The 20,351-nt window shown below is 36.1% G+C and overlaps 1 pseudogene; it reads right to left on the bottom strand.

Annotated features, from left to right (window-relative positions):
- Positions 1-12,975: 12,975 nt before the first annotated feature.
- LOC146887681 (uncharacterized) lies at positions 12,976-13,999 on the bottom strand (annotated as a pseudogene).
- Positions 14,000-20,351: the final 6,352 nt, after the last annotated feature.

Consider the following 20,351-nt stretch of genomic DNA (forward strand, 5'->3'; position numbering starts at 1 on the left):
TCTAGATGTGAAGGTTCCTTTCCAAGGTTCTAGAGAGGAGGAGGATGGATTGATAGAGAGTAAGAAACCAAAAGGAAAAACATATAATAGAAACAATATAAACCAAGAAGAGTAAAGAAACATAAAATGAAAAGCAAGGGAAAGGGGAGGAATGGAGGATTCATGCCACTACAAGGCTAGGCTAGAAGGAGCCATGGCAACCTTGAAGATGAGTGGTGTATGCCGCCACTTGCCAAGGCAAGATAAGGCTTGAAAGAACTCCACTCCCTAAGGAGGAATACTCTCACAAAAGGTTGAAACACAAAGTGTATAAATTCTCCAAAATGTTCAACCCCTCTACAAGTGTTAGAGGTCCCCTTAAATAGACAAGTCTAGGGGCCCCTTAGCAAAACAACAAAGTAGAAGGTTACAAAACAAAGCTAGCATGTTCTAGAAAGTAGGTCAACATAGGGTGCACATGGGAGAAATTTCGTCCAATCCTCCTAAGTGGCAAGTCTTCATGGCCAAGGCCCCCAAAGAAGGGTTCTAGAACATTCTAGAAGACTTGGTGTCCAAGACATGTGGGCCTCCCATTTCTAGATACTTCTAGAAAGTCTTGTTCCTTCTCTCTCTTCCTTAGGATGCCAAGTGTCTCCCATGTAGTCCTCCTCCTTTCTTATTCCTACAAAAATCAAATTAAGGAATTTATTAGCATGTTGGTTTAAGGTTAAGCTAATCTTGGGTCAACAAGTCCACCCTTAAGTCAAGGTCAACAAGTCAACTCAAAATAGTCAACCACAACCAACTTCAAGAAATTGAAACTAAAGAAATGCAAAAGAAAGATAGAGAGGATAATGCCTTCCCTTTTTTCATGCTCCTAGTGATCCTCCTAGGGTTGGCCTCCTTGGAACTTGATGAGGTGGTCACATCTTCATCACCTACCATCACCATGGCAGCCGCTGGCCACCATTCACGGACCTCGTCGTCAACCGCGCCACCACCACAGTTCCACCATCTTCCAACCTTGGGCCACCATGGAAGCTTGTTTCGCGCACCACCATCACCATTTTCCATCTCCGCACACCACCTGAACCAAGCACGAACCACCGCGCCTGCACCTGCTCCATTCACGCAACGAACCAGCGACACCACCACGTAAACGCCAGAAAAACGAGCAAGAACCACAACCACGAACCTGCACCAGTTCGTGTCAACCATTGCACACGCAAGACAGCTTCATCTTCTCTGCAGCAGAGCCAGATTCACGTTCCACCATCCAGCAACCATTCCTGCAACCTTCGCACACCAGCATGGCCATCGCAGACCAGCAACAAAAACGTTCAACCAGCAGGTTCACGCACCAGCAGATTCTCGTGAACGTGAGCCATACCTAGAAATCGCGAACCAACGATGCATCACCACAGATCCACCATTGCAGCAGCGGATGCATCACCTTTGCCGGAAAACACCACCGCACCACCACGTCGGAGCAACCACCACGTCGGAGCAGCCGCACCGTCACACACAGCCAAGGGAGGAAGAAAAGTGTGAGAGTGAAACCCTAATTCTGGAGAGATACTCTCTGCGCCACGTGTCATGCTCCTATTGGACAGTCAAACTGGTCAACTGGTCAAAGCCAACAGTCAACTCTGGTCAAAACTACAAAAATGGTTAAATAAGAGGGGCAGAATTGGAAATTGGACAGGAATTAAGTTGCTAATTAATTAAATAAAAATAAAAGATTTTAGCAACCGACAGATAAAGCCCAAAGTCCAGTTGAAGCCTATATAAAGAGACTTAAGGGATCAGAAGAGGGAGAACTGACAACTTAGACGCTTAGAACTCTTTGGTTTTGGCAGACACCGTCATCCATCACATCTCTCATTCTCTCTTTTATTTTCTTTCCTTCATCATATATTATCATGTATTCCATCAAAGCCATGGAGGGCTAAGCTTTAAGGGTTGATTCCACTGTAATTTCTTAAATGGATTCTAAGGTTAGATGAATTTATGTGTTTGTTATTTTGATTATTGTTTTGGTTTTTGTTTATCTATGTCCTTTGCTTCTTAATCGAATAGAAAATAATGAATTTAAATCTACATGCATGCCAATCATATGAGTTAAAAGGTTTTTAAATTAAATTGAGACTTTACTTTGATTTTATTTAGAAACTTTCATTTGATTAAATAAGTTTTTTCCAATAATTGAGACTTTACTTTGATTAGAGGTAATTACTTTAACTAAAATTAGTCAACACTTTACTTTGATTAATTAAGTTTTCTATTTGGTGAAGAAACAAAGGAATAGACATGATTAGGCATAGTAAAATTAATTGAGACTGTACTTTGATTGAATTTACTATAGACAATCTAACAATTCTCACTTTTAATTGAGACTGTACTTTGATTAAAAGTGAGAATGCCAACAAATGAATTGAGTCTTTACATTGATTGATTTGTAAATCAACAACAATAATTAATTTAACAATAATCTCTAGATAACCAATGAAGAATCTTATTTAGAAAAAACAGTGGAATTGACCTATTTACTATTACTGTGTTTACAATCTTCCGTGTCATTTTCTTTGCATATCAAAATCCCTTATTTTTATAGTTGCTAGTTTTAATTGCATTTTTAAGAATCAAATATTTGAGATCAATTCCGTATTCGTTGTGAGACGACTCAGGGTTATCTTAACCCTAACTATTTTGTTCACTACTAACTTGGCAATACTGAAGTTGCTAAAGTTAAGTAGTGGTAATTTGATCGCCTAATGACAGCGATATCAAGCTCCAACAAGTATACCCATCTCGTTTTAAAGTACCAATTTGATTTTCCCCTTTACCCTTTTCAAGCTCATCAATTTCTAACAAATATGCAATTTCATCTAACTTGGCAGTCTATAACTCATCGTGACGTTTACTAGAAGAGCAAACAATATTGACAATAAAAGTCAATTTTGAAAATAATTGGTGAATTGGAATAACTTCTCTTGATGCAGCAACCAAGGCAAGTTGTAACCAATGAGCAAAACAATGAACATAATATGCATAAGGACAATTAGTCAAAAATAATGCTTATAATCCATTCCATTCTCCTCTCATATTGCTAGCACCATCATACCCTTGACCACGGATATTAGAGACATTAAGATTATGTCGAGATAGTACAACACACAATTCATTCTTCAAAGTTATTCCTGCAGTGTCTTTAACATGCACAATATCAAAAAATCGCTCTTGAATAAAACCATTTTTATCAACAAATCTCAAAACAATAGCCATTTGCTTCTTTTTTTTATTCATCACGAGCTTCATCGACAACTATATTTCATCGACAACTATACAAAACTTGGAATTGTAACGTCCTTGCCGAAAATTACTTATTAAAATAAATAAGAAAATAAATAAAATAACAACCTCATTTATTAATCATCAATTTCCCAAAAATCGCGGGAAAATTTAAAACTTAAAGTCCAACGCACCAACACAGATAAATTAAGTCGTATCAATACGTATTACAAATAAAATTGTCTATAAAATTATTACAATAAATCCATAGTTCAACATAATAGCTAGTAATAAAATCCCTGAGAAGTCCCCACTCCGTCTCTATGTATCTGTCTGCTCATTTGCATCAACATCTACTCCCATGTAACAAGTTACATGATCATCGCCACACACACACAGATAGGGTGAGCTCATTTAAATAAAACCAAACAATATAATATTAAATACCACATCAACAAATTTAAACCCGGGTTAGTACACTTCCCCATTTTCTTTTACTCCTTCACTTCCAACACTTGCCTTTAGACGTTAATGAAGGATTGACCCCAACCAAGGATGGAGGCACATGCTTAAGAAGACTAAGCATGTTTAGAAAGGAAGTGCACTAATCTTTCATGCCTTTCATTTGTGTTTGTTATTTTTGATTCCCTAAATTGACTTAGTTGAATCAACTTTAGTTGACTTGTTGACCTTTGACTAGGTTTGACTTGTTGACTATAGTTGACTTGACTTAAGCCAACATGCTAATCTATGTTTATTTGCTTTGTAGGTTAATTAGGAGTAAGAAAGCAATGCTAGGTGGCGCATGGTGATTGGGGAGCATAAATGATGTGCAGGAGAGAGTAAAGCAAAGGCATAAAGCGTAAAGTAAAAGGCATAAAACAAGTGTACCTATGTACCTTTTGTCTCCTTTGTTTTTAGCACACTTTGGCCACATTTTGGAGACATATGAGACACATTCTTTGTCTCCTTTTGTGCTAGAACGAAATTAGCCTTGCACACACCATAGCTAGCTCTTTTGTCTCTCATTTTTTGTAACCTTATTTGACCTAGTTTCTAGAAGCTAGGGTTAGGTTTTTGTAGAGACATCCTTAGGTATCTTTTATTTGCTTAGAGGCCCCTAAACTCTTCTATATAAGGGGTGCTCCTAGACATGTAAAAGGGTTGAACATTTTGAAGTAAAAACACTCTTGTGTCTCAACCATTTGTGAGAGTTTCCTCCCTTGGGAGTGAATACTTTTAAGCCTTATCTTGCATAGCAAGTGGCGGCACACATCCACTCATCTTCAAGGTTGCCATGGCTTCTAGCCTAGCCTTGTAGTAGCGTGCTTCTCACATTTTTACCATTTCTTCCCTTTCCATTTTATGTTTTCTTCTTCCTTTAATTGTTCTTGATTTTCTATGATTTATGTGCTTTCCATTTCCTTTTCATTTTGAATCAATCCATCATCTTCTTCTTTTGAGCTTTGTGAAAGGAACCTTCACATCTAGATAGCTTGCTATCTTAATGTCCAGTGGGGATTTCACTTAGCTTTCTTAATTAACTCACACCATATTCAATAATCTTAAAAAGAAACAAGATAATCCTTCATCAGACGTCTATCATCTCTATACCCTTTAAATGAGATCAATGATCGATCTTTGCTGTACGAGTGTCTACTCGCCCCTCCGACTACAAGCCACCACCTGATAGTCCACACATGGGAATAACTTTGCCACAGCATCTCATCGTGACACCAAGTGGAGTTCTCCAAAACAAACCTAAGTTTGTAGTTGTTTCCAGACTACCAAATCTCTATCAGAAACCACTGAAGAGGGCAATCATCCGAAACCTCGCCGTACGAGCCACAACCCGCACACTCCACTGGACTTCTTAAACCACTCGGCTACAACCTAGAGTGGTCACGTGTTACCCCAATACAAGATGCACTCGTAACCGGGTCCCCAACCAAAGCATCGCATCATGAACATCCCCTAAAGCTGTGTAGAAACCTTTCTTCGCGCACCATCACGGAACCAAAATCGCCTAGCACGCATCCCACGTCGCTAGGCGGACACTAGGTCCGAACCGCCTAGCGGGCATCACACACTGCCAGGCGCCACGCGCCTGTAGCATCATCATTGCACCGTCACCGTCGGGCAGACTTCACCATGCCGCCAGGCGCCACTTGTCGCCACCTCCTGGCGCATCCTCCCCGCGCCGCCAGGCACAAGTCTCCTTCCAAACCTTCTGATGCTCCATTCTGCCTGGCGGAACCCTCTCTACCGCCAGGCGCCCTGCTCGCACTGTGACACTGACACTGAGTTGCGTTCCGTCTGCCTGGCGGCTCGCTCACGCCGCTAGGCACCATACCAGTAGCACACTGCTACTGGTTTCTTAGCACTTAAACAAATCCCGCATGGACCTCAAACATATGAAATTATAGCACAGAATGATTTCCCAGTCACTTTCTATAATTATAATTAGATTACATCACATACATTCACACCTACTATCAATTTAATCATCATCATGCAAACATACTCTCATTCTTTGTATTATGCAATCTAAATTTTTAGGTAGTTCATGTCACTGCAGTTTGAACAATATAACACATGGACCTTATAAAATCATGATTCAATCAAAATTACTCCCAATTATTTCTTGTTTCACCATTTCAAATTCACCTTTCCACAATTATGACATGTTCCACTTACTCAATTAAAGTATTACCCATTATCAATCCTCACCAATTTAACCCTAACCCCCACACAGTGCACGTAATTTCATCCTTAATAATAATCTCAACCTATATCAGCATGCAAATCTCATGTATTCTCATTTTAGTATTCCATGGTTATAGTCCTTACACCCCATTGCCCTACTAATCCCCATCACACATACAATTTATCCCGCAAATTCTCCTTTTCATACAATCATAACAAAAATGCAAAAGGATCATCACCGAAGCTCGTGATATGCAACTTCATATAATCATACATGTCGACAGATACGTATATGTCCTATACTGTTCCCACTCCATCAAACAGTGAACAAATCATTAACTTTTAACATGCATAATTGTTTCCAACCCCCAACAAAACCCTAACACCCAATTTCAGATCAAAAATCATGCCTTCCAACATAACCATCATATACACAGTCAATCATATGCGTAAAATTCACATTCAAACATTTAACATCACAACCACATCATAGGTACCCCAAACAGGTCCAAAACAACCAAAAACAACGCCACAGTGTTCGTGTCGCCTGGCGGTTCATCCTCCGCCGCCAGGCGGTTCATAGATGATACCCAGAAAATGGATCTGGTGCTTGTGTCGCCTGGCGGGTCGTGCGTGACTACCAGGCGGTTTTTGGAAAAATTCCAGAAACCCGATTTCAGCTTTGATATTCACATAAAATGCAATCCCAACCCCTTATTGGTAGAGCTCCAAAGGTGCATGAAGAGCTCCATGTGCAGCGAAAATGGATGAAGGAATAGAGGCAAGTTGGAAGGCACTTGCAAGCAATGGAAGGTGAAAGAGGTGATAGGATTTCCTAATCTATGCTAGCCTAAGGAAGGTGGCTAGAGGTAGAGAGAGGAAATCTCTAGAAAGTGGTGACTCTCAAAGGCAATAGAGGGAGGAGTGCTCTCAACTCAAGTTGCATCTATTGCATAAAATTTCAAGAGTGTCTACAAATGAGTGAAATTTTGGCTTTTATATGAAGCCATTTACACATGAGAAAGGAGAGCCATTGGATGGAGTGGGCCTTGATCTTGGCCCTTAGATCAAGCTTGGAGAAGGAGGCTTGATCTTAGCCATTGGATGATGCCTTAGAAAAGGAGGAAGCATTCCTAACCCTTGAATGCTTTGGATCCATGAGGTGTAGGAAGAAGTGTTGACTTCCACTTAGTCCACCTTGGCTCTTTTGATAGCTCATGGCCAAATCTCCTATTGGGCTTAGTCAAGCCCAATTTTATCAATTGAACTACTTATTGTTTGACTTATTATTCTAGAAAGCAAAGCCTAAACAATGGGTCAATATTATTGCTATTCTATTGCTCTTTGAGACACTTCTTCAAATCTTCACATCTTCTTTGGCCCATGTGAAGATTATGAGAAGCCCATGTGGGTTTGGGCCATCTTGAATGAAGCCTAATTGGATCATTTTTAGCATGCTCCTTGTTATTGGGCCTCTTGATGGGCTTGGGCTTGAAGGTGCATGTGGGCCATGTATTGGGCCTTAAGCATGATTTGGGCCTAGGCGTTGACCCAAGCTATAAGCCTTGTTGGGATCACATCATCCCCTCCCACTTGAAGAGGATCTGACCTCAAATCAAGAAGGTAATTTAAGGCTCACAGTAACTAAAGTTGGGTTCCACCAGGATCAAAAACATATCTGCAATAGTCATCAAACAGAATTGGATTAAAATCATGAAGACCATGCAGTATAATTGATTGGGGAATGTGTGAAAGTGGGCTTATAAATTTGGAAAAAGTTGGTATTAGGTCCACTTCACAAAAAGAGTGTTTCACACTTTGACTTGGATGATTTTTGAAAAGAATTTTAAAGTCAAAGTGTATTTTGGCACTATATTTTGAAGAGGATGAAATAAGGGAATGAGATAAAGAACAAAATTTTTGAGAGGGAAACAAAACAAGAGATTTAATGAAAAAGTGAGAAGAGTTTAAAGATGGGAAAACTCCCTTTGGAACTTAGGTCTTCATGAATGGAATTGGTGAAGGATTACACACCAAATCCCTAACAATGAGTTCCCTTGAGGTTGAATTACTCTTTAACTCGACCACTTTTGATTTTCTTTCAAACTCACTCTCTTTTTTTAATTTCTCTCTTGCTTCAAAGTCTTTTCTCTCATTCTCTTCTTTATCTTTTCTAATATTATCCTCTTTTGCCTTTTCTTCTTCATCTCTTTTCTTCTTCTCAATTCTTTCATTTTCTTTTCTCAACTTCTTTTCTCAACTTCTTTTCATACTCTCGAAGCTTTCCAAGTTTTGCTTGCTCTCTATTATATTGTTCTCTCTTTCTTTGTTCACTCAAGAATAAGTCCAAATTGTGCTTAAAATCCTTTTCTAGTCTAGAAAACTTAGCAATGTTTTAGATGAATGCATCCCCAATGTCAATGAAGTCTTCTATCCTAGCTTGTTGGGCTTTAGTGATCCTGAAAGAATGGGGAATGAAATGTTTCCACATGCATGTTTTTAATTCATAAAATGTATTGATGCATGATGCTCTCCCCTTTTTGACTCTATACTGCCTCTCTTGCCACCACTCGGATGCACGTCCTATAAACCTAGAAGTAACATGCCTAAGAATGTCAAATTGACTATATTTACTAAACAATGGTTGCACCAATTTCTCTGTATCCCACATCCAATCTCTAAATGATATTGGTCCTATATCCTCCCCAAAGAATGGAATGCCACTATGAAATGTATGATGCAACTCATGACTACCATGCTTATACAACCTAGGACTATATGTAGAATATGTACTCATGGTGATTGAATGAACTTATGCAACTTGAACAAAGTGTGGTAGAGGAAATCAATCACAAGTGGACCTCCAAGTTAGGCGAGGTGAGTCTTTAAGACTTCTTAAATACCAAGGCCAATCCTTGCCAATATACACTTGTAAAAGGTGTCAAAGATCACACAATTGTCTAAGTGCTAAGTAAATAGAATCACTTGAGTCACTAAGCACAAAACAAGCAAAAAAGACTCAAAGAAATGTAACACTAAAAATGGACCCCTAAATAGAAAAAGATTAGAAACTTTGGTCTCACAAATCAAGCCACTATGCAACGTGAAAACTTGAATATAAGCTATGCGGCCTAATGTAAGGTGAGAAAGCACTTAGAACTTTCAACACACTTACAACTAAAAGTGAATTACTAATGGATAGGAAAGGTTCTACTTAGGAGATGGGATTGAACACCTTGTGGTTCCCCAAGACACCTAAGTAGGCCAAAATACAAGTTCAAAGAGAGTTAAAATTGGTACACAAAATTTAGGCAAAGAGGAGCAACCCAAGAGCACCAAACTTTTAAAGAACTTTGAGTAGAAAATAAGGCACAAAGGATGCTCCAAATTGACCAAAAGAAGTGACCAAATTGTAGAAAAACTAGTAAACTAAAAGATGCAACAATTACAAGCCACAATGGCCAACAAAAATGCTTGAAATTGGTGTTGGAAGCTACTCCCGAGGCCAACTTGAACACCACAATTTTGGACAGCAAAGTGATGCACTCCCAAGACCACTTTGGTGCCAAATGAAGCCTTAGTTGATGGCTTTGAAGTATACACCAATTGGAGGAAACTTTGGACCCCTTGTGGATGCAAAATGCAACACCAAACAGCAACAAAAACCTGGCCAAAATAATGAACAAAAACAGCAAACAAACAATGCCAAAGGCATTGGTTAGCTCTCACTCAAGCAAGAAATTGATGGCTCAAAACTTTCCAAAATATGGAGAAGGTGAGAGGAAGAATTCAAACACACTCTCTAGAGTTTTACTTCTCAACCACCACCTAAAATGCTACCTTAGACTAGCAACCAATTTGGAAAACAAAATCACTTAATTCACAATCAAGAGCATTGAAGCGAACATTACTTGCCAATTGAAATGTATACCACAAGAAAAGCTAATTAAGAAAGCTAAACCACATTAAATATGATTTGACAAGACTGAATTGAATAGCCAAAAACAAGGACAAGCAAGAAATTAAGGCTTGAAAGAAAGGAAAGCACAAAAAAAAGAATCCTAGAATGGAACTAGAATAGAGTAAAAACCAAAAACAGAAACTACAGTGCTCATAAAATGCTTATGGTATTCATTGCATGTATGCCAATGTGAGGGAAGTAATCCACTCCAAATGAAAGCAATTGATGGTAATATGGAATCCACACATAAACAAGCAAATGTATAGACCAAGAGCACTGAAATTTTGAAGCAAAACACACCAAAAACGCACTAAACAGTGATTTTCCCGAAAACACAGCACCAGAAAACGCTGACAGATGCCTTAACTTTGAAAATTTTTCATATTTTTTGTAGTGGACATATTTGAATGATTCTTTTAGTTAATTTTTCGTCCAGATGTTAAGAAAATTAGGCAAAAATCAGAAGGTGATTCGGTGCTATGAATCGTTACAGTTAAATCACACAAGAAAAGTGTGCGTCAGGACACAAGTGAAAACAACAGCAAACTGGCACTGAAAAATGCAGAAAGTTGCCTCTACTTCAAAAATTTGTATAGAATTCAATTCTAAACATAATTGAATGATTCTTGTTGGAGAATTTTCGTCTATGACTTAGATTTTCGAAACAACAATCAGCTTAAAATTTGGTGCACTGAGTCACTCGTGACATTTCTCAAACAGAAGGTGTGCAGTGGAAAAAAGTTGAAAACAGAAGCAAAAGCAGAGTGAAAGAGGAAGATGTTCAATAGACAAATCAATTCGATTTGGAGCTTGATTATGATCTAGAATCAAGCATAGATGAAGATGAACATCTTAGGACACTCTAAGGCACAAACCAATCGGTGAAATGGCATTAAAACAGTGAGGAAAGCTGACTCAAACAACCACACGCATAGCATGAAGCTTCATTGCGTTTTGGAGTGGAGTTTGGCACGGTTTCACTCAAGCAAGTGCAGAAAATGATTGTAAACAGTGGAAAATTGAAGAAACATGTAAAAGAAAGCATGAACAAGACATAGAACACAACTTGAACGGTGGAAATTGAAAAGAAAAAAGAATCACCGAATAAAAATGACAAGAAACACAATGGAAGCAAAAAAATGGTGCTGAAATGTAAAGGAAAGCTAGTAAAATATGTGAACCATAGCAAGCAAGGAAATCTACAAATAGAGTGTAGAACACTCTTGTAGTCTCATAGTTGCATGGAATCAATGGAGAAACACAATATAATAGACAATTAACGGTAAATGTGAAAGAAAAACAAAGAAGAAGAAGAAGAAGATGAGAACAAGACGAAAAATGAAGAAAACATAAGACTAGGAAAGAACCTTACCAAACCTTGAGAGACCATGGTTTGATGGCTCTTGATACCATTATGGTTGAGCTCCAAAGGTGCATGAAGAGCTCCATGTGCAGCGGAAATGGATGAAGGAATAGAGGCAAGTTGGAAGGCACTTGCAAGCAATGGAAGGTGAAAGAGGTGATAGGATTTCCTAATCTATGCTAGCCTAAGGAAGGTGGCTAGAGGTAGAGAGAGGAAATCTCTAGAAAGTGGTGACTCTCAAAGGCAATAGAAGGAGGAGTGCTCTCAACTCAAGTTGCATCTATTGCATAAAATTTCAAGAGTGTCTACAAATGAGTGAAATTTTGGCTTTTATATGAAGCCATTTACACATGAGAAAGGAGAGCCATTGGATGGAGTGGGCCTTGATCTTGGACCTTAGATCAAGCTTGGAGAAGGAGGCTTGATCTTGGCCATTGGATGATGCCTTGGAAAAGGAGGAAGCATTCCTAACCCTTGGATGCTTTGGATCCATGAGGTGTAGGAAGAAGTGTTGACTTCCACTTAGTCCACCTTGGCTCTTTTGATAGCTCATGGCCAAATCTCCTATTGGGCTTAGTCAAGCCCAATTTTATCAATTGAACTACTCATTGTTTGACTTATTATTCTAGAAAGCAAAGCCTAAACAATGGGCCAATATTATTGCTATTCTATTGCTCTTTGAGACACCTCTTCAAATCTTCACATCTTCTTTGGCCCATGTGAAGATTATGAGAAGCCCATGTGGGTTTGGGCCATCTTGAATGAAGCCTAATTGGATCTTTTTGAGCATGCTCCTTATTATTTTGCCTCTTGATGGGCTTGGGCTTGAAGGTGCATGTGGGCCATGTATTGGGCCTTAAGCATGATTTGGGCCTAGGCGTTGACCCAAGCTATAAGCCTTGTTGGGATCACATCACTCATACATCATGATTCATTTAATAAAAATCAAAGCTATCAATAGGAACTCCCCTAACCTGGATTTCCTTGCTCAATTTGCTAAATGTGCTACTTCCTTCTTGTTTGCCAATCTCCTTCTTGCTCTTCTACAATTTAGACCCAGAACCTCACCCAACACTCACAAAAACTCTCCTTTCGTGCTCTATTTCTGGTATAGTCTCAGCCTTGCCAAAACCTTTCCTAATACTCAACTTTTACCTTTTAAATGGTGCTTAAATTAAGGTCAATAATGCAAAAACGGGATTCCCACTTAATTAATGGTTAATGGCCATTCATGGTCCCTATGGCTGTTTTTCAGCCACCCTTGGTTGCTAGATCAGTTAGGGTTTCCTTTAACCCTTCCCATTCCACCCAAATCTAGCATTAGCAAAAAAATATAAAGTTTAATTTAGGTCTTCCCCAAGGCTAGAACTCACCACAATGCAATTGCCAAGTTAATACCAAACCATCATGCCAATCCCTGTTTCATGCCAACTAGTATAACCCAATTATTATCTTCTTACTTACACGCACATACATATTAGTAAAACAATAAAAAAAAAATTAAATCCTACACAAATGGCATACATAGGACTCGAACCCAAGTCCTCTCACACAACCAAAGTACTCTCAACTACTTAAGCTAATACTTTTCCACATCATGAAGTTAGCATTTAATGCCTTAAAGGCTTCTTTCCCTCACGTTAATCAAAATTTTTACTTATTTAATTATTTAAATTTAGTGGGTCTTACAGGAATCCCCAATTTCCTCACGAATATGATTTTTCACTTTACTAGAAAGAATATTCAATAACTCCTTTTTAATTTTAGGTGAAGTATATTTGGAATTGAATGGAGCATTTTCCAACACAACTTTTGCAACTTCGTCATTGTATGATGCTATGAGTTTTACCATCTCAAGAAAATTACCTTGGTTTCTCGATTCAGTAGTTTCATCATGACCTCTAAAAGCACAAGCTTGAAGTGATAAAAAAACAAACCGTGTCAATTGAAGTCTTGAGACGTAACCGATTCTTCATAATTTGATCTGAGCTTTACACTTCCAAAACATTCCTAATGTGACAATTTTGATTTAACAAGTCTTGACAAGCAGACACTGCAATATTGTGTGGTGAACAAGGATCCTTCCCAATGTGTTTAAGGAAAGCACAATCTTTTCCATTATTAAATTTCCTCCAACTTTTAAAACCTATAAAAAAACATTCAAAAAGTTAAAACATGTTGATGACAATTAACTTATTGTCAATTAGAATTCAATGAAAATAAACTCAATTACTTGTAACAATGAAAACATTTGAACTAGGTCGTCTGCTTGGTTTTTTACTAAAAAGATAGCACGATAAGCAATATGCAGCATCTTTTAATGGCGAATACTCTAACCATAAAGGAAATAAGCTAAACCATGTGTATTGAAATCTTCTTGGATGATCATCTTTACCAGACAACAGATAATTTTCTAGATGCATTTGATATGGACCCCATTTTAGATAAGCCCTTCGTACCTCATCAATTTGATTTGGTGGGTATTGCCAAATTTGAATATGTTTCCCCATATCACGTTCTAAAGTATTTTCAAGTTCATTATATGTAACTTTAGGAACCTTAGAGAGTTGTTTTTTGTTTTCTTTAATATTTGGATTCTCATGAAGTTTCTCAAGTTTAGATGACGTAGATGCATTTTTTTCATCTTCATCACAAGCCTTCCTCTTGAAAAAAGAATCAACTCTTTTACTCTTTATCATAATTTTTCTAATATAAATTTGTCACCTATCACCTATTTACAAAAAGATAAAATTATGAATACCCAAAATTAAATCTTAAAAGCAAGACTCAATATTGTAAGAAAACTAATAACTTGTAAATGATTAGCTTCCCTTACCTTAGAGTAGATTCCTAATCTTTTTCTTCCCTTACACAACTTCAAAGTCTAAAATAGTTTTATCTACACAAAGAAGAGTTTGATCAACAATTAAAGCACGATTTTATGATCTCTAACAGATAGAGATATGCCTAGAGCGTAGAAAAGTCACATACAAGAGAAAAACATATTGCTTCAAAGAAAAAGGGAAAATATGAACTTACTCAAAAGAAGAAATTGTTCGGTCCAAAATGTTCCTTAACTCTTCAATTTTGCCGTAGTGCAATTTGATTTTGAAAATAATAAGGAATTGATAGTGAAAATTGAGATGAAAATAAAATGAGAAGAGGGAAACCAAATAAAAAGGTATAAAAAATTATAATAGAGAAAAAAACGTGATTTTTAAATTTAAAAAAAAATTCCAAACTAAATTAATATAAATAAGGTAATAATATATAAATAAAGTAATAATATATAAATAAAATAATAATATATAAATATATATTTTAAAATATATAGAAAAGAAAATAAAATAAAATCAATTAATATAAATAAAATAATAATGTATAAATATTATTTTTTAAATATATAGAAAACAAAGTAAAAAAAATGGTTGGGGAGCGTGGCTTCCTTGTCAATACACCATCTTCCGCCCCTGCTTGTGCACATGCAAAATAATACATAAAATAAATCACCAGTCTTTATTTTGCTATTGAGACATTTTCTTGGATTACAAGCGGTAATTCAAGTCTTTATAACTTTATTTGTGTTTATTCTCTATTGATATGTACTTTATTTATAACATAGAGATCGTAAAGAATTGAAGTATAAAGTTGAAAGTTTTACATCAGTAAAGAAAATGGAATGAACAAAACACACACACACACACATATATATATATATATATATATATATATATATATATATATATATATATATATATATATATATATATATAAAAGTTCACATATCTATTACTCTAAGTTTTGTATTGAAAATGATAATATTCTCTTGTATAGTATTACTAATGATTCATAGGAAATATATGTGAAATTTAAAACATTTGGTGGAACCAATCTAGGCACAAGCCTATGGAGTTCTTGGAAGGAATATGTACAAATGGAAGGTTATAAATATGATGGATAGTGTAATGACCAAAATCAAAGTTTACTTGTGTTTTTCCAATGTGTGCCAAATGCATTCATGGAATTTATATTCTATAGTAATGTTTAATTGTGCATTTCTTGTTGTATTACATGTGCGTGATATCATCTTGGGCCGTATAATATATGATCAAGATTATCTAGAATCGAATAAAGTTGTATCATGTCATTAAGAGAATTTCGACTAAAGCTAAGAAGGATCACGGTAATTAACATAGATTAAGATATAAAACGGATTAACAAAATCCTAAACAAGTTAACAAAAGTAATCACTTAAGTAGTCTAAGCCCAAAAATAAAAACACATAAACCTAATATAATGTTCACGAGATAATTAATAATACACATTATTACAATTTTTATTACACGTACCTACTTAACTTGAACGTGAATGAGACGACGTTTATAATTAAGAAATATTTCAAAATAAAAGAAGAGTATCTCAAATAAAAGAGCGAAAATGTAAAAGAACTTCTCAAATAAACTTCTTATTTATGGACTAGTTGTAGTGGCATGGCACACCTGCACACCTTGTGCACACTCATTCTTTGACAACAAAAACAAACAGCTGATTAGGTAAGACATGTGAAAAAAATGGTTACAAGTGAGACAATTGCTTCCTGAATTCTAATGCATATTTTAAAACGACAACACTGATAGTGACGGTGCATGAAAATTTACAAGCGTGCACCAATTCCATTGTTCTGTTCTGTCCCATTCCCACTGTGGTTTTGGAATGAACCCCACATACCCACTGTTCTTTCACATTCCCAGTGTCCATTGTTCATTACGTGAACCATAAAATATTTCAGTGTGTGCAAAATAAGCTTAGTCATAGACTGATAAAAAAACCCATTCCAACACAATGTTCCTGTAGGCAGCGACATTTCAAGATGCACCTACAGTGAACCTTCTTCGTTACTTAATTAATATAGGTCAGTGTCCCAAATTGCTTAATCTAATATTCTAGTCTAGATTACCTTTTCTGGATACATCTATTTAACACATTTGTTTCAGTAAAGTAGCATTATTTTTCCTTATTACCCATTTAGGGTAACTCAAGTACCTTACATAATATACTTATTATTTTTCCTTATTATTTGTTTAGGGTAAAGTATCATTATTTTTCCTTATTACATAATATACCTTACATAGTATCATTTAGGGTAAAGTAGCATTATTTTCCTTATTATCTGTTTTTAATAATTATTTCATTATGGATTTTTAAGGTGCTTTCGTCGAAAAAGAAAAATATATTTAAATTATTTTTAAAATATTGAGTGTACTCAAACAAATTACATCAAAATATATTTTTCCATTTCTTATTTAAGACTTAAAAATGTGATCATTCATTTCTTTTTAATTTACATTAGCCCTTTTTTCTACTATTTTGTTAACTTCTTTTCTTATTATCTTTTCTCTACCGTATTTGTAACGTCTCAAAACTGGATAACCTCAAATTAAATAAAGTATCACATACATGAATTGTTTAGAGAATACGGAGATTAGAGTTTAAGAGTATTCCATACATCGGATATACCCAAATACAAAGAACGGGCCCTACACGGCCCAAACCGAAAAGTACAGAAAAGAACGCAATTAAAGACCCTAGGTCAAGTTCGGACAAGAAAACATAAATAGTAAAATATTCCAGCAATGGGCCCCTCAGTAGGCCCAACACCTGTCCCATCCATCAAGTTGCAGCATTCCTATTACCATCACCGCTCCCAGGGGTTCTCACATCTGCTCACATCATCAAGGTTGATAATCATCGCAATAGAGAAGGCCACACACAACATACAAGCAAGCAACAGGGTAAGTTAGAGTAAAGGATCTTATATCATCACAGTCAACATGCAGTCTCAGGTCAACATAAATAACAAGCATCACATCGGAGATATCAAAAACATGTATGAGACTCCAAGACTTGACTATCCAGATACGCATATCGAGGCACCACCACGTGGCAGTGGAATTATGTCCTAGCAGTGAGGCGTCACCGCGAGGCCTTCGCGGAATTATACCCTTACAGGAGGCACCACCACGTGGCCTTCATGGAATTACGCCCTAGCCCTGAGGCACCACCACGACCCCCCGTGGAATTACGTCCTTTCGTCGAGGCACCGCCATGAAATTCCCCTTGAGAGGGTCCATGGAATTATGTCCAACAGATGAGGCACCACCAAGATCTCTCACCACAAGAGTCCTGGAATTATGCCCTACCCATACTTTATACATGTCTCACCCACCAATCAAGAATTTCCATAACATTAATATCATGCATAAGTAACAAATCATGCAATTCATGCCTTCCCATTCATACCCAATAAAGCAACATACAATTTCCATCTCGAACTCACATACATATCATGGCATCCTTCCTCCACCCACAAAGTAAAGCATTTAGATCAAACAAGCAACCACGCATCAGTGCACCATTCAACAATAACACCCAAACCTACTCGCTGCCTCGCTCAAGCAGGCAGGGCTCGCTCAGGCAACGGGGCCCTCTCGCTCAGGCGAAACCCCTCTCGCCTAGGCGAGATCGCAAAAAGGAAAAGAGCGGACTCTGCGAGGTCTCGCTCAGGCGAGTCCCTTCTCGCCTAGGCGAGAGCATTCCTCGCTAAAAAAGAACGCATGTCGCCTAGGTGACAATTCGTGCAACAAAAACCTGGGCGAGCCTTTGATAATCTCGCCTAGGCGAGACTAGCTCGTTTGGGCGAGAAAACCAGTACTCGCCCCTGTTTTCTCGTACAACAACCCCAAACCAAGAACAAAACCATGCTTTAACTCAATCCCAATCGAACAGAACAACAACCAAACCATACAGATACGAAATGACGACAAAACAGCGGAGAAGAAACACAAACGACCGGGGTCCTAGCTTCCCTTACCTGGATATAGCTAGAAAGGGGACTTCCGACACTCAACTGCCAAGCACAGCAGATCTAAGAGTAGATTCAGGAGCTGAAAATGGGAAAGTGGAATAGAGGAATAGAAGAGATCATTAACTAGCTTGGAAAGGGGTTGACGGCAAAACCCTAGCAGAACGTTGAGGCTGCTCACGGAGGCACGAAGTGTACTATTTCTAAAAGTGAAGGAGAAATAGGACAGTTAGGGCAAGTTAGGGTATGTTTTTTCTCCTTGGACCAGCCCTTAAGCCCATTAGGTTAAGGGCAGTCCCTTAAAACACTAAGGCAGAAAACTGGGCCTTACAGTATTTTAGTGTTTTTCTCTGTTTTTTTTTTAAATTAATACCCTTCTTTTTAAATTTTATATCACAACTTAGAAAATATAATGAGATATGTAAAATAAGAAAATAATTTGCCTACAAATAGAAAATTTTCATTTTATATATATATATATATATATATATATATATATTATAAACCAATTTAACTAAATTATGAAGTTCGGTTCAACAAAAATACATCAATGACTCAAAATAGATCTAAATGATCCAATTATTTTTGTCAGTAAAAGGATACATTTAAACAAAAATAATTTCTCATCGAATCAATTTGACTCATTCACCATTCAATTCATTGTGTAAATAGACATATCAAGTCAAAATATATAACATTTATTCAGTTACTAAATAAATAGAAAAAGAAATAATTTATAGAACAAATAAAAACTTATTTTATTTAAATATTCGATCACTTAAAAATTTGATCGAGCAATGTTTCCTAGTCTCGAAACTACTACGAATAATAATCAATTCAGATTTTGTATGAAAGAGAAAACTTAGGAAAAAGAAGGAAAATAAATTATAAAGGAGGAGGGGATTAGAAAAGAAAATTAAAGAATGGTAGACAAAACATTACAATTTCTGACTATGTTTTAAACGATTAAATTGATTTTTAATTTTTATAAAATTTATACCATACATAATAATTCTTTCTACACTTTATGAAATTAGATGATTTTTTTAGTTATTGAAAACTATTCATATTGAGAAAGATTATGTTAAGATTGGAAAGACCATTTAGAATTTTATTGACTTCATCTCTTACAATTATATCTTTTTAGCATGATTTTTTTTTCATTTGGTTAAATTACTCTTTTGGTCCTCAAGTTTTTTTTTTGTCTCAATTTGGTCCTTATTCTCTTAAAAATGATTTAATTTAGTTATTACCATTAGTTTGACCAGACGGTGTTAAAGTCAACGTCACGTGTCAATTTGTGGTTTTTTTTTTATTTTTTACACGTATCATTTCACAGTTGTGCCACATGTCAAAATGATTCAATTTGGTCTCTATATTTTTTTTTAGTTTCAATTTAATTTCAATTTTTTTAAAAAAAGAAGCAATATTGTTCCTCCTTAAATTGACACTTAATTTAATTTTTTATAAATCTTATGGTGATATTCTTACTAAAATTAACGTTTTTATTAAATATTTCTAGAAATATTTTAAATTAACTTTAAATTATATACAAAACATTAAACTTTGGTTTTGTTTTAAACTTGAAATTTAGTTCTTGAACTTATGGGTGACAAGTTATTTGATTTTTAAACTTGAAATTTAGTTCTTGAACTTATGGGTGACTAAGTTTTGGGTTTAACTTTGTTTAATAATAAAACTAGAAAAAAAATTTGTTTAAAAATATTTCTACAAATATTTAATAAAAATTTCAATTTTAGTAAGAATATCATCATAAGATTTATACAAAAACTAAATTGAGTGTCAATTTAAGTAGGAACAATATTGCTTCATTTTTACAAAAATTGGGACTAAATTGAAATAAAAAAATATAGGAACCAAATTGAATCATTTTGACACGTGGCATAACTGTGAAGTAACATGTGTAAAAAATAAAAAAAAGAATCAAAAATAATAAAAAATAATTCAAAAAAACCAGAAATTGACACACGACGTTGACTTTAACATTGTTTGATCAAAATTAACGGCAAAGACCAAATTGAATCATTTTTAAGAAATTGAGTACCAAATTGAGACAAAAAGACTTAAGAACCAATATTACTTGACAAATAGATGGACAAAAGAGTAATTTGACCATTTTTTTTTACTTGTGCTTGATTGGAATTATCAAAGTGATATTATAATACTCA

Source organism: Vigna unguiculata, chromosome 3 (genome assembly GCF_037176805.1).
Source record: "Vigna unguiculata cultivar grain cowpea cultivar isolate G323 ecotype 2 chromosome 3, ASM3717680v1, whole genome shotgun sequence".
In the NCBI taxonomy this organism is placed as follows: Eukaryota; Viridiplantae; Streptophyta; class Magnoliopsida; order Fabales; family Fabaceae; genus Vigna; species Vigna unguiculata.